The following is a 13302-nucleotide window of genomic DNA, read 5'->3' on the forward strand; positions in this document are numbered from 1 at the left end:
TTTGTTTTGTTAGGCTGGCATCAAAATGATATGTTCTAATGGGATCCCTTTAGACCTTGAAAATACATCGTCAGTTGGAAGACTGTTCACTAGCCTTTTGGAAGCTTCCATTCAGTTACGTCAGTTGACAGAAATGCAGTCTTGTGGCCTGGACATTATCTGAATCTCTGCAGGATCCATGAAACTTATTTCTACCAGAAACAATCCAACTGTAGATGGAAGATAGAAACTTTGATATGACCGTCCTTTCCAGCTCCATTGGCTCAAAGTAGCTGGCCTGTTTTAGTCAATGGCAGCCTCTAGAGCCTAAGTTAATGCCTTAGTGTCACGGTTTGGCTAGATTCATATAACTTTTGCTCCAGTTTTTTAATAGAAATGCCTCAAGTTAATTTGCCTACTGAAGGCACGCAAAACACAGCCTGGAAAGAACTATATGCCATCAGCTATTGATGATTAAAGCACAGTCTCACAGAATTGGTGAAAGGATTGAACGAACTCCATTCAGATATAGACAAGTTATTATAGCATTAGGTATACCATGGCCTGAAGCCTTTGGTGTATGGATTCACCATGTGAAAAACCCTAATAATCATTGAGGACAGTGATATTTCCTTAAAACACAGGAAAATGGTTTACATGTCATATTTCATTTTGTAGATTAATACTGTATTCAATAAAAGTCTTTATATTTTGACCGAATTTTTATACCTATAGGTTTATAGAAGAAAGTTATTTGGTTACCGTTAAAAGGGGGAAATGAAGAATGTTTTAAAAATAGGTATTATCATGTAAGTTGATATTTTTGAGCCAAAATATATTTGGTCTCAAAGATGCATGCATAGATCTGTAGGGTTTTTTTCCTATATATGCCTAGTTGAAAGGCCCAGCAAAAGTCAATTGGGAAAACAGGGATTTTTTTCCTTAGCTTATGGATTTAGGTTTATAAAGACCAGCTGTTAAGAGTTGCTATTTTTTTTTTAATGTACTTTCATGATGTTAGAATACTTTCTCATTTGAGGATGTGGTAAGCAGAATAAAGGCCCCTCAACATTGTCTATGTTCTCCTCTCGGGAATCTGTGAAAATGTTAGGTATGTGGCAAAGGGTAATGAAGGATGCAGATGGAATCTTAATTGTTAATCAGCTGACATTAAAATAGAGATTATCTTGGATTATTTGGGTGGGCCAAATGCAATCACAGAAGCTCATAAAAGTGGAAAAGGAAGGCAAAAAAGGAAGTTAGCAGTTTTGTGAGAACTACCTAAACCACCCTTGCTGACTCCGAACAAAAGAAAAAGGAACCTATGATTCAAGAAAGCAGGGAGCCCCTGGCAGCTGTACACAGCCTACCTTAGAGCTTCCAGAAGAATGTGGCCCTACTGACACCTTTATTTTTAGCCCATTAAAAAAAAAAAAAAAAAAAAAAAAAAAGTGGAACTTCTAACTTAAAAAATAATAAGTTGGTGGGGTTTTTAAGCCATGAAGTTTGAGGTAATTTGTTATAGCAGCAATAAAAAACTAATAAAAATGCTGCCAGGATGATACAGAGTATCAACACTCAGGGGAAAAGAATAGATTGTAGCCACAGAGTGGACAGAGATAACACAACTCAAACTTAATGCCACTCACTTTGAATTCTGCATAAAAATATTACAAACCTTTAAAAATATATACTAACCTTTAATGAAAGGAACATAATAAAAAATGTATACCAAACTTTAACGAAAGGAACATAAAATCCACTGGAGAGAGAGAAAGAATTTTAAATCAGAGGAAAAAAAAAACACATAACTGGTGGGATTTTGAACTGGATACAAGCATCCTACTGGTAGTGGGAACAAAATGTTCCAGGATAACAAAGAGAAGTTAGTTACACCTTGAGCATTCAAGGGAGACCTACATGTGGTTGGCACATATGTTGGGCCTACAAAGGGGAATGGATTTTCACCCTTATGAAAGGAAGGCAGAAGAGCATTGTAGACAGAAATCAAGGACATTTGGCATGAGAGTAAAAAGTCTGTTTCCAAACCTACAGTGTACTCAGTGTAGAGTGACCTAGAGTTTAAAGGGGAAAGTAAATCACTTTCCAGATTATGCAAAGTCTTGGGTGCATTCCTGAAAAGTTTTGAGTCTCTTATAAGCCAAAGTGCACAAACTAGAGGCCTGCAGATGTGTTTCAGTTAGTTCTCACAGTGTATGTCCATGTGTGTGTTTGAGGTTTTGGTTTGCTTATAATTTAAATTACAAAATTAAAAACATTTTAAAAATTATGAGACCTAACATAAAATTCTAGGCTTCCAGCTTCTCTTGGGGGGGAGGGGGGGAATAAAGAACTAACAGAGATGACTTGACCACATTAGGCCTCACTTGACCACAAATGGCTAGAGGTAAATATCAACTGACCCTTTGGTCTATGCATGTCCTCTGCCAGCCACCACAATTTCCTAACTCTCCACCACTCCCTATTGTATGACACCTATCTATGTCATAAATGTTTGTACCTGCTGGACTTCCACAGGCATTTGTATTTGTGAACCCTTGCTGTAAGCAGGTGGTAACCACGGAAGGATTTTAAGATCAAATTTGTGCTTTGGGAAGAAAACCCCGGTAGCAATTTTAAAATATCCTTTGAATTCTGGTGGCACAGAATGTGCATTTCTGTCATTGTACTTACAACATTGAGTTAAAATGATCTATTGATGTGTTTTTGTCTTCCTTGCTAAGCAGTGAAATCTTGTAAAGGGTCAGAGATGTTTCTTATAAATTACTGTTGATACTACTGGATGATTGTGTAATGATTTCTTAAAATATTTTGAGGCACTAGACAAATGTTTAATAAACATAAATGAGTTTTACCCAGATCCTTCCATCACAAAGATCTTCTCCTGTGCCACTATGCTATGCGTCTTGCAGTTCTGAGGCACTGAAAATTCCACTGGGAAAAAAAATTTGAAATAAGCCATAATAATACTATCAAATTCAGTCAGAATAAATGTAGATACTCAGATCACTTTCCTGGTCACCTCCCTGCCCTCTTTCATAGATAATACACAAATATATTAAAATCCACTTAGCATGAGAGCTTCTCTGATAATAATGTGTTATATTGCTTCAGCAATTATGTAAAGGAGTGAGAGTAGCTTGATTTCAAATGGCCGGCCCATTTGAAGCTGCACATGAAAATGGCATCGAGTGAAAGTTCGGTCATAGTGTTAACGGATCATGAATATACCCATTCAGCTAAATGAACCAAGTTTCTTTTTAATTTATAATAGGAAAATAAGCTGTAGATCACTTACCCACAAGGAAAGTCATATTATTTGGGAATAAAATTGAAAGCAAAGTTAGAAAATTTACCCCAACTGTCTTTGAATTTACACACCCAGGTTCTCATTGGACAAATTAACTGGCCATTTCCCAGGTATTCATATGTGGTAAAGCTATGTATCTATTAAATATGGGTGCATATCTTTAAGGGGGAACCTTACAAAACTCTAGGGACACTGTGGTAACAGACACTTTTGCGAAGGCAAAACCAAATACTTTTGATTTGAGACTGCAAAACACCGTGCATAATAATTATGAACTATAGAGGGCCACCAATGTAAAGTGAAAAAAAAAAAAGTGACTAAGGATTTACTGATTTAAAGTGTTTAACAGAAAGTCTGGAAACACTGTCATATCAGAATATGGTGCTGGGGAAAGAAGAAGGCTTAATCAAAATCTTAATAGATGAATCCTTTTCTGCAGAAATAATCCATGGTCAAGGATGCCGATTTCTTTTTCAAGACCCTTTTTGAAGGCTTACTAAATAAACAGCCCCTGAGAAAGCGACCATAACACTGCCACCGGATGGAGAACATGCCAAAACTGATACCAGTGACAATGAGAACATGCCTGCTACTTTCAGTTGTTCCTTCACTCGTTCCATTATCTATTCCTTTCCTCTTTGGCCAATGAGAGTCCCTTTTGCACAGAGACACATGACAGCAGATGGAGACACGAACAGAAAAGGAAGAAAATATGCAATTCAGGAAATCGCACACAAGCAACAAACAAAGTTATTAGAAGCAGCAGGCAGGTCAAATGTGTAACAGAATATGATGCAGAGTGAGGGGGTACAGGGCAACACACAGTCAGTGGGTATGTTCCAGAGAACATTTTCTGTAGGGATCGATTTAGGGTTAGAGGGACAGCTTCTGTGACTCTCTGATGGCCTTACCAGCATAACTTGCAGGACCCAGTGCAAAATGAAAACAGAGGGCTTCTTGTCAAAAAAAAAAAAAAATTTAATTTTTAAAAAACAAAACAAAACAAAAAAAACAGGACAGAATGTATTTTCCTTTCTTCTGCAGTTTTCTGTCCTTACCTGTCATAGTATTTTTGTATTTGCTGTTAATGTCGTGCTTGCTCAGGCACAGGACTATCGTGGAGCAACCCCAGATCCTCACAGGTGCCCAGAGCCCTGTCTTACGACACAGCACATAAAGCACTTGTGCCCAACCCACCTCCCCTGACCTGAAGGCCCAGGATCCCATGGGAGGAGCGCCACAGTGATCTCAGGGAAGGCCATAAGATGCAGGACCATGAGCAAGCTGAGGCTTCAAGTAACTTGCACATGCTCCATTGATCCATTGGACTTCACTTACAAAACACAAATTCAAGGGTAAAATTATTAAGAATATCCAGATGCAGCCTTAAATCCTATTCATGGGGCACTTCTCAGAGTAGGCCCAGTGCAACCGCATGGTCATATGTGGTAGTTACAACCACCATGTAGCCAGCCCTGTGGCAAATCAGCCAGTCCTGAAAGATGTCTCAAATTTTCACTAAGGTCGAAGTAAACATAACTAGCCTCCCCACAAGAAAGAATTACAGAATCAAGGGGGAAAGAGAGAGGCAGAGAAGTTACTATGAACTTCACTGTCCATGTAAAAAAACTTTTTTAAGATTGAAAAAAAGGAAGGTCACAGAGTTCTATACAAAGTGAAATACACTGGAAATATTTTATTTTAAGGGTAAAGAAAAATCCTATACTTATCCAGATGCAAAACAATATAAATTTTCTTAAATGTTTCAACAAAGAAACAAAAACCCTCTGGACCTTACTTAGATGATCATCAATGTTAAAAGACAGAAGACTGGGCAGCCCAGGTGGCTCAGCGGTTTAGCGCAGCCTTCAGCCCAGGGTGTGACCCTGGAGACCAGGGATGGAGTCCCACACATGGGGCCTGCTCCTCCCTCTGCCTGTGTCTCTGCCTCTCTCTCTGTGTGTCTCTCATGAATAAATAGATGGAATCTTAAAAAAAAAACAAAACAAAACAAAAAAAAAAACGGAAGACTATTCCAGAACATGGTTTGTGGACAATAGTGGTGAAATGTGGGGGCTCTATCCCTGGTCAAATCATTGTCTACTAAAGCAAGAGAAACCCATTCATATATATATGCTCAAGTAACAAAATCATACACCAGCCATATATTCTTTGAGGGCATTGAGGAGAACTATTTGAAATGTGCTCTATCTGGCTATGAAATCAACCAAAATCAAGATACCAAGAATATGAAAAATTGTTTTATTTAAAGTATCCCAGCAAGTATTAAAATTAAACGTATAAACTATAAATAATTTTTTCTTTTTTTTTTTAAATTTTTTTTTAAATAATTTTTTCTATATCTGTGTTTAGATTTGAACTCCACCAGAAATAGACCCTGAGGCACGGATTTCAGAGCAAGTGTTTTATTTGGAATGTCAGGAAATAGGTAAAAGAACGAGAGAAAAGGAAGGCAACCAATACTGGGTCCATTGTCAAGCCAGTTACAATGAGGATTACTAGAGCTGAATCCCACAGGGAAGTTTTGACAAACTGTGCAGAATGCATGCCCCAGAGTCACCACACCCAAGGGATGAGAGTTCAGGGACACTTACCCCTCAATGTCCACTAGTCATTGGTTGAGAGCTACAGGAGTGGGTGATTGGGCCTCACTTCCAGCCTGGAGGCTAAACAGAGCTCCTTGGCAGCTTCGGGGTACAGATTTAAGTGGATGTTAGCAGGAGAACACTGCAGGAGGAAGGTCTGAAGGATGTCAGTGGCCACAGACAGAGCCGCAGGCTGCTTGTGTCACCCAGTGCAAGTAGCCACAACCAAAGGAGATATGATGGTGAAAAAATAAAAAATGCAGAGGGTAAGCTGATTGACAGCTCCAGATACAATCTGTAACACTAGAGAGTGAAGAAGGGTAGAGAAAACACAGCAAAGGAAATCCATGCCAAACTCCTTGTTGCTTATAAAGGAAAAATGCAAAGTTACTGTCTATTGAGAATTATAGAAATAGAAGCTTGGTTTAACCCTGCACTTGCAAAATTAAGGGCAACTACAAGAGGATAAAAAAATAGCTGTTTTGCATCCATACTGCCACACAAAATTAAAAAGGAACAAATGTATCATAATACAAGCAAAAGAAAAGCAAAGAGAAGTAGAACAGAGTAACACCAATTGTTTCTATTTAACCATATGCCTGCGTGAGTACACTGGGCTGCCAAAGAGCAAAAGTTGTCCTTTATGTTTTAAAAATTCCTATATGTGCTGCTTATAAAAAATATGCCCAGATCTAAGTAGTATAAAGTTTAAAAATAAATAAGACACAATGCCTAAATGCAGTGCCAGGTCGAAGAGGAAATGTTTTCCTGTAAGGAATATACTCAATAATGCAGAGTGTGCCATCATAAAGTAATCATTCATTGTGTTTATTTATTTAAAGGGCTTGCTGATCTGACATGAAATACTGTCTTGGAGGAAGATAACATAAAACTCATAATATGCCCCTGCAACGAGGACATTGACGAGAAACTGCTTAATAACTGTCATCAATTCAGAAGAGTCTAATACGAAAGCCAATGTGAAGTGCCCTGAAATCTTACAGCTCATGTAACAGAGGCTTCCTGAAATTTGACATTCGTATCACATGCCAATCAAGTGCTGTGCGCCTGAAATAACAGTAAAGAACAATTGCTATGGATTGTGCCAGAAGAAACTAAGCTCTCTTTCTCTTCTCTATAGAAGATATTTTCTTTTTTTTTAAGATTTTATTCATGTATTCATAAGAGACACAGATTGAGAGAGAGAGGCAGAGACACAGGTAGAGGGAGAAGCAGGCTCCATGCAGGGAGCGTGATGAGAGACTCAATCCCAGGTCTCCGGGATCACGCCCTGGGCCAAAGGCAGCACTAAACTGCTGAGCCACCCGGGCTTCTCTTTGATCTGTTTCTACCTGAAGACTTAGAAAGTCTTTTCTGGTTTTTGTTTTTTTTTTTTTTTTTTTTACCTGAAATGTTCAACCAATGGTTGATCCATAAATGATCGTGGGCAGCGGAAGGCAACTACTCCTCGAGACAGCAACCGGCCAATCACATCTGGGTGCAGGTTTCTACCTGTGAGGTCTAAGGTCTGCCACAGAGACTCGTCAAACCTGGAAAGCAGGAAGTCCTCAGTAAGTTGGGGGCACTAGATCCTGGAGGGCCCCACCACTCAACAAGGAAGATACGGTCAATAAATAGCCCTGAAGCAAATTCTGAAGGAAGCTTTGGTTTGCAGTTGACTAGACTGCATAGATAGTTGCAGTCTATGTTTAATTGGTATTAAACATACTATGGTATTTTTGGTATCTATGGTATTTTTAAGGCACAACTGTGTATTTCTTGCTCTATCACGGATAAGCTTCCACCTTCAGCTATACATGTGTACACACACACACACACACACACACATTTGTATTTCCTTCAGATGGTTCAATGCTATCATTACAATGTAATGATCTGGAATTACAGAATAAAACTTTAGTGTTCAACACAATTTAATAATTTTAAAAATGATTGCTCAAATCATTGAATTGATTACTGAATAGGTAGGTAGGTTCAAATGGTCTAAATGATCCCACTGGCTGTTTTTGTTAAGCATAAATGAGTTACCACAATTACCTAAATACCATGTAAATAGAACAAAAAGGAGGAAAGGTAGCACCACAGCTGACCTTTGCATATGGGTTTGAACTGAGCAGGTTCACTTATATGTAGATTTTTTACAGTACTGTAAATGAACTTTTAACTCCTATGATTTTTTCTTTTTTTTAAAAGATTTATTTATCTATTATGATAGACACACACAGAGAGAGAGAGAGAGAGAGAGGCAGAGACCCAGGAGGAGGGAAAAGCAGGCTCCATGCCAGGAGCCTAACATGGGACTCAATCCCGAGTCTCTAGGATCCCGCCCTGGGCTGAAGGTGGGCGCTAAACCGCTGAGCCACCCAGGGAGCCCCTATAGATGATATTTTAAAATCTAATCATATGATAGAAAACATTATAGAAAGAAGTAATCAAAGAGTGTGTAGGAGAGAAAAATGAAGGAGAAAAGGTAATACGGAGAGTATTTCAGACAGCTAATTAATAAAAAAAATGCAGTGAATATTTCTGATTTTGTGATGTTTGTGGTATTTATGGCTGTATTTTCCTTTTTCATTCTAAATAAACATTCAGTAACGTGCTTCATTTGCAAGTGTGTGTGTGTGTGTGTGTGTGTGTCTTCCGGAGCCCACCAGTGAAGGCAAAGGACTGCCCCTCACCTCTACCACCAGGGGCCAGCAGCTCATTTCATCTTGTTCCCATCACTTGTTAACATCTAAAATTTCCTTGTCTTTTTGTTTAAATGTGTATTGTTTATAGCTCTCTGCCCGCCCCACCCCAACACATGGGATATAATATGCAATCGTGTAGCCGTGTTCTTCACTGTGAAACCCCTACCTCAAAGAACAAGTCAACCAATGACTGGTGAACAAATACATAGAAAAAAGACTGGAAGATAATATATACCAGTTTGGCTTTTTTTTTTTTTTTTTGGCTTTTTTTTTTTTTTTTTTAAATGACCACTTCTGAGAGGTGAGGCTATAGATGGTCTTTTATCTTTGGTTTTATGTTTGTATGATTCTTCAGGTTTTCTGTAGACACATGATCAGGAAAAACAAAAACAAAACCTCAATAACCATCAACAGAGGACGGCTGAACTACAGTAGTGATACATCCCAAAATTATACATCTACTATAAAAAAAAGAGAGAAAGATCTTGGTACAGATATGAAAACATTTCCAAAATATATTAGTGCCAGACAGATGATCTAGAATGGCCAATCATACTGGTTTGTCCAGGGATAAGAAGTTTCCCAAGACATGAGACCATCAGTGCTAAAACCCTAAAACCAGGAAAGTTCTGGGCTAGCAGGCAATGGCGGTTGCCCCAAGTCTAGCTCCTTTTCTCTTTAAAATTAGTGGGAATTAGAATACAAGCTCAAATTCATTTGCATACACATAGAAAGCCTCAGGAAGGGTACACGAGAAAGTAACAATAATGCTTGGCTGTTTTATCTTTGGTGGGGATGGGTAGATGGAGCTCTGAGATGGAAGAGTTATTTGTGGGTATGCTTTTAAATGTTTGACCTATGTGAATTTGATAGCTATTCAATAATTAAACAGGCAAACATTTATTGTTTGAGTGTGAGTGGCTCAGTTGGTTGAGCATCTGAGTGGCTCAGTTGGTTGAGCATCTGCCTTCTGCTCAGGTCATGATCCTGGGGTCCTGGGATCACCCCCACATCAGGCTCCCCAGTCCATGAGGAGCCTGCTTCTCCCCCTCCCTCTGCCTGCTGCTCCCTTGCTTGTGTGCATGCTCTCTCTCTCACTCTCAAATAAATAAAATCTTTAAAGAAAACAGGCAAACATATAAACAAATAAAAATACCCCCCCCAAAGAGAGTCAGAAATTTGAAAGCAATCTGTTTTGTGGGGGCAAAATATGTACCCTCCCTAAGCAAAGTGTGTAGATAATTCACAGAGTCAAATGACTTGGAACCTTTCTTGCAAAATGTATTTTTTTTATAACCTCTGCCATCTAGCTTTGGGATAATGAATGTAATGCAATGTCCTGCCCTTTGAGAACAAAGACATGCAGGCTGCCTTGCCCTGGTCAAAGACAGCGAGTCTGAGCAGCACTTAAATTTCTAAATTGACCAGAGTCTCAACATGGGCTCATAAACCTACTGTCTGAAAGAAAATAGATTGTACACAAACCAAATCAGCCCTTGAGCAACTGGATATGTACCTCACTTTGAAAATGCATCTATATCACAGATTTGACTCTTCTTTATACCGTCCATTTCAACAAGGCTCTGCAAAATATTATGACTTTAAAAATTCTCATAAAACTTCAGCTTCAAATTCATATTTTTTCTAAAGTGTTTGTTTCTCCACTAGTTGGGGGCAGGAGAGAGAGGGAGAGGCAATAGAAACAGTGGGAGTAGTTCCTAGAGTGACGTGTATGCGACTGTGTGTGTGTAATATGCGCATGTGTCTTTGCTGTTGAACCAGGAGCACCAGTGATGAAAGTCCCAGTCGAAAGGGGAGACCAATGTCCCACCTCAAACAGTCTGGGAGAGAGGGTACATCCTTCCTTCCTTTGCCTCTCTGTTCTGCTCAGGCCCTCAAGGGCTTAAATGATGCCCACCCTGACTGGCAAGGACAGTCTGTTTTACTTTACTGAGCAATGTTAATCTCATGCAGAAACGCCCTCAGAGACACATCCAGAAATAATGGTTACTCCTCTATCTGGCTAACCCATGATCCAGTCAAGTTAACACATAACATCAGCTAACACAGGGAAGTCAAGAGATGCATAGAAATGCATCAGACATGATCTCTGCCGCTAAGAAGTGGTGACCATACAGCTGCTGAACGGACAGGTGTCACAACCCCAGACGTGGCTGAGCATGATCTAATTGGATTGTCCAACTGCCACAGAGTAGGATTTGCCAGACTTGGAACTGGACAGCTCGTCTGAGGCAGCGATGACTTTATGTAGGTGGAAAGACGGTGTGCAGGTGCTTTGCGGGTGTTCAGTGCCATTGAAGAAGAGGACAAGGGAGAAGGGGGTTAGTGCAGCACTGGAATGAGCAGCAAAAACATGGACATGCAGAGCAGGAGCTGTTCAGGGGCAAGTAGACAAGTTATTGAAGGAATCATGGAGTGGGCAGTATCTGTAGCTGAGCAATCAGCTCCAGCAAGTGCACAGTGAGAACTGGGCCTGGGCAGAGATTCATCTCTACACACCTGTTCCCAAAGGGGGACGGAGGTGTGGATGTAAAGACCAAAACAAAGTGGCAATTAGTTCTGGAGGGACTGATGTATGGGGCAAATTTTTGGACCAGGTCAGGCACAAGAGCATACAGAGCTAGTTACCGCAAAATTTACTGCACATAATACGCAAAAATAGTTCAAGGAGGATCAGTTTAAAATGCAAACTAAAGCTATAAAACTCCTAGAAAATAAGCAGGAGAACATTTGCATAATTCTGAGCTCAACATAAAGTTATTAGACAAGATGCAAATATTCCTCAATATAAAAGAAAAAAGATGATAAATTGGATTTGATTACAACTTAAGAGTTTTTTGCTTTGCAGAAAACCACTGGTAAGACAAAAATGAAACTGCAAGCTACAATTCATAACACATGCATTTAAGAAATGAATTGTATTCAGAACATATAAATAATGCTTATACCTCAGTAAGGAGACAAACAACCCGATAAGAAATTTGCAAAACTTGGGGCGCCTGGGTGACTCAGTTGGCTAAGTGCCTGGATGTTGGGATCAAACCCAGATCTGCTCAGCAGGGAGCCTGCTTCTCCCTTTCCCTCTGCCTACTGCTCCACCTACCTGTACTCTATATATGTATTTACTAAGTAAACAAAATCTTTAAAAAAAAAAAAAAGAAATTTGCCAAATGACTAAAATTTCAGAAACTAGGGTGCCTGGATGGCTTAGTTGGTTGCGCAACCAACTCTAATCTCATGGGTTGTGGGACCAGGCCTCGTGTGAGGCTCCATGCTCAGTGCAGAGTCTCCTTGTCACTCTTCCTTTCTGCCCCTCCCTCCTTCTCTAAAATGAATCTTTAAGAAAAAAAATTAAAAGAGCAAAAATATCCAGTTCTCATGTATATGTAGGGAAATGGGCACACTCAAATACTGTAAGTCTGAATTGTCACAGTCTTTTTGAAAAAAATATCTGCCGATTTTAGCAAATTATGAAAAGAATATGCATATATGTATATTTATAACCATAGCCATTAATGAAGAAAACCTACTTTCAAAATGCAACATCTAAAAATAAAAGTAGCAGTACATAAGAAAGTTTACTGCAGCATTGTTTGTGGTATAGAAAATAAATAAGAAAAATTCTGAATGTCCATTAGTAGCTTTAAAAATTATGATAGTTCTGGGGTGCCTGGGTGGCAGCTAAATGTCGGTTTCTTGATTTCAGCTTAGGTCATGATCTCAGGATTGGAGCCTCATGCAGGGCTCTTCACTGGGCATGGAGCCTGCTGGGAGTCTTTCTCTTCTTCTCTCTCCTTCTGCCCCTCCCTGCCATTTGCATGCTCTCTCTCTAAAGAAAAAATAAACTATAATAATTCTATGCCATAAAATGTTATTAAACTATTAAAACAATGAGCCATAGTTTCTGCCTTTGATGAGAACAGTAGGAAAAGCCTGGCCCATTTTGTTTCTGGGCCTGTCTTTCATGGATTGCATCTTCAGCAATAGCACCTGAATCTCATTCAAGGATCTACTGCTCCCATCTCAGCCCTTGTGCTTCCTGGGGGTCCACTCCCAATACAGGGTAGAGCATAGGATCTTGGGGAAACACAGTGAGCTCAAGAACACAAAGTCAGTACAATCAAACTCAAGCAAATGGAATTAAACATCTTTTTCTGAGATGCTAGGAGTACAAGGTGATAGAAGGTGAGGCGGGTCTTTCATGCAGGACTTGGATAGAAGGAGGGTGGCCTCCAACCAGCCACATGATGAAGCCTGCCCACAAAGGAGCTGAGAGATCCAGAGAAACTGAATCCTGAAGGTATCTTCAGAACACACCTGGAGCTACACCAGTTCTTTTTCTTTTTTTAAAGGCTTATTTATTTACTTATTTCTTTGAGAGAGAAAGAGAGCAAGAGAGTGAGCTTGCACAAGCAGGGGGAGGGTAGAGGGAGAGAGAGAATCTTAACCAGACTGAGCTTGGAGCCCCAGGATGGGCTTCATCTCCTGACCCTGAGATCATGACCTGAGCTGAAATCAAGAGTTTGCTATTGACCAACTGAACCTCTCAGGCACCTCTACACCAGCTCTTTAAAAAAGTCCTTATTGATACATTTACATGATTTGGTAACTTGAACGGAGAAAGTTGGGAAATAACAGAGTGGCAGAATTGTAC

At 39.6% G+C, this 13302-nt stretch overlaps 1 protein-coding gene across 1 annotated transcript in view; it reads right to left on the reverse strand.

Moving 5' to 3' along the window:
• The window catches only part of LOC119871597, a 150020-nt gene that overhangs the window by 23145 nt on the left and 113573 nt on the right, over positions 1-13302 (reverse strand). Inside the window, exon 6 of the mRNA XM_038535468.1 lies at positions 7323-7466. The gene's annotated coding sequence lies outside the window, so the exon portion shown is untranslated. The remainder of the gene's footprint in view (positions 1-7322; positions 7467-13302) is intronic.

The sequence above is a fragment of the Canis lupus genome, chromosome 4 (genome assembly GCF_011100685.1).
Source record: "Canis lupus familiaris isolate Mischka breed German Shepherd chromosome 4, alternate assembly UU_Cfam_GSD_1.0, whole genome shotgun sequence".
In the NCBI taxonomy this organism is placed as follows: domain Eukaryota; kingdom Metazoa; phylum Chordata; class Mammalia; order Carnivora; family Canidae; genus Canis; species Canis lupus.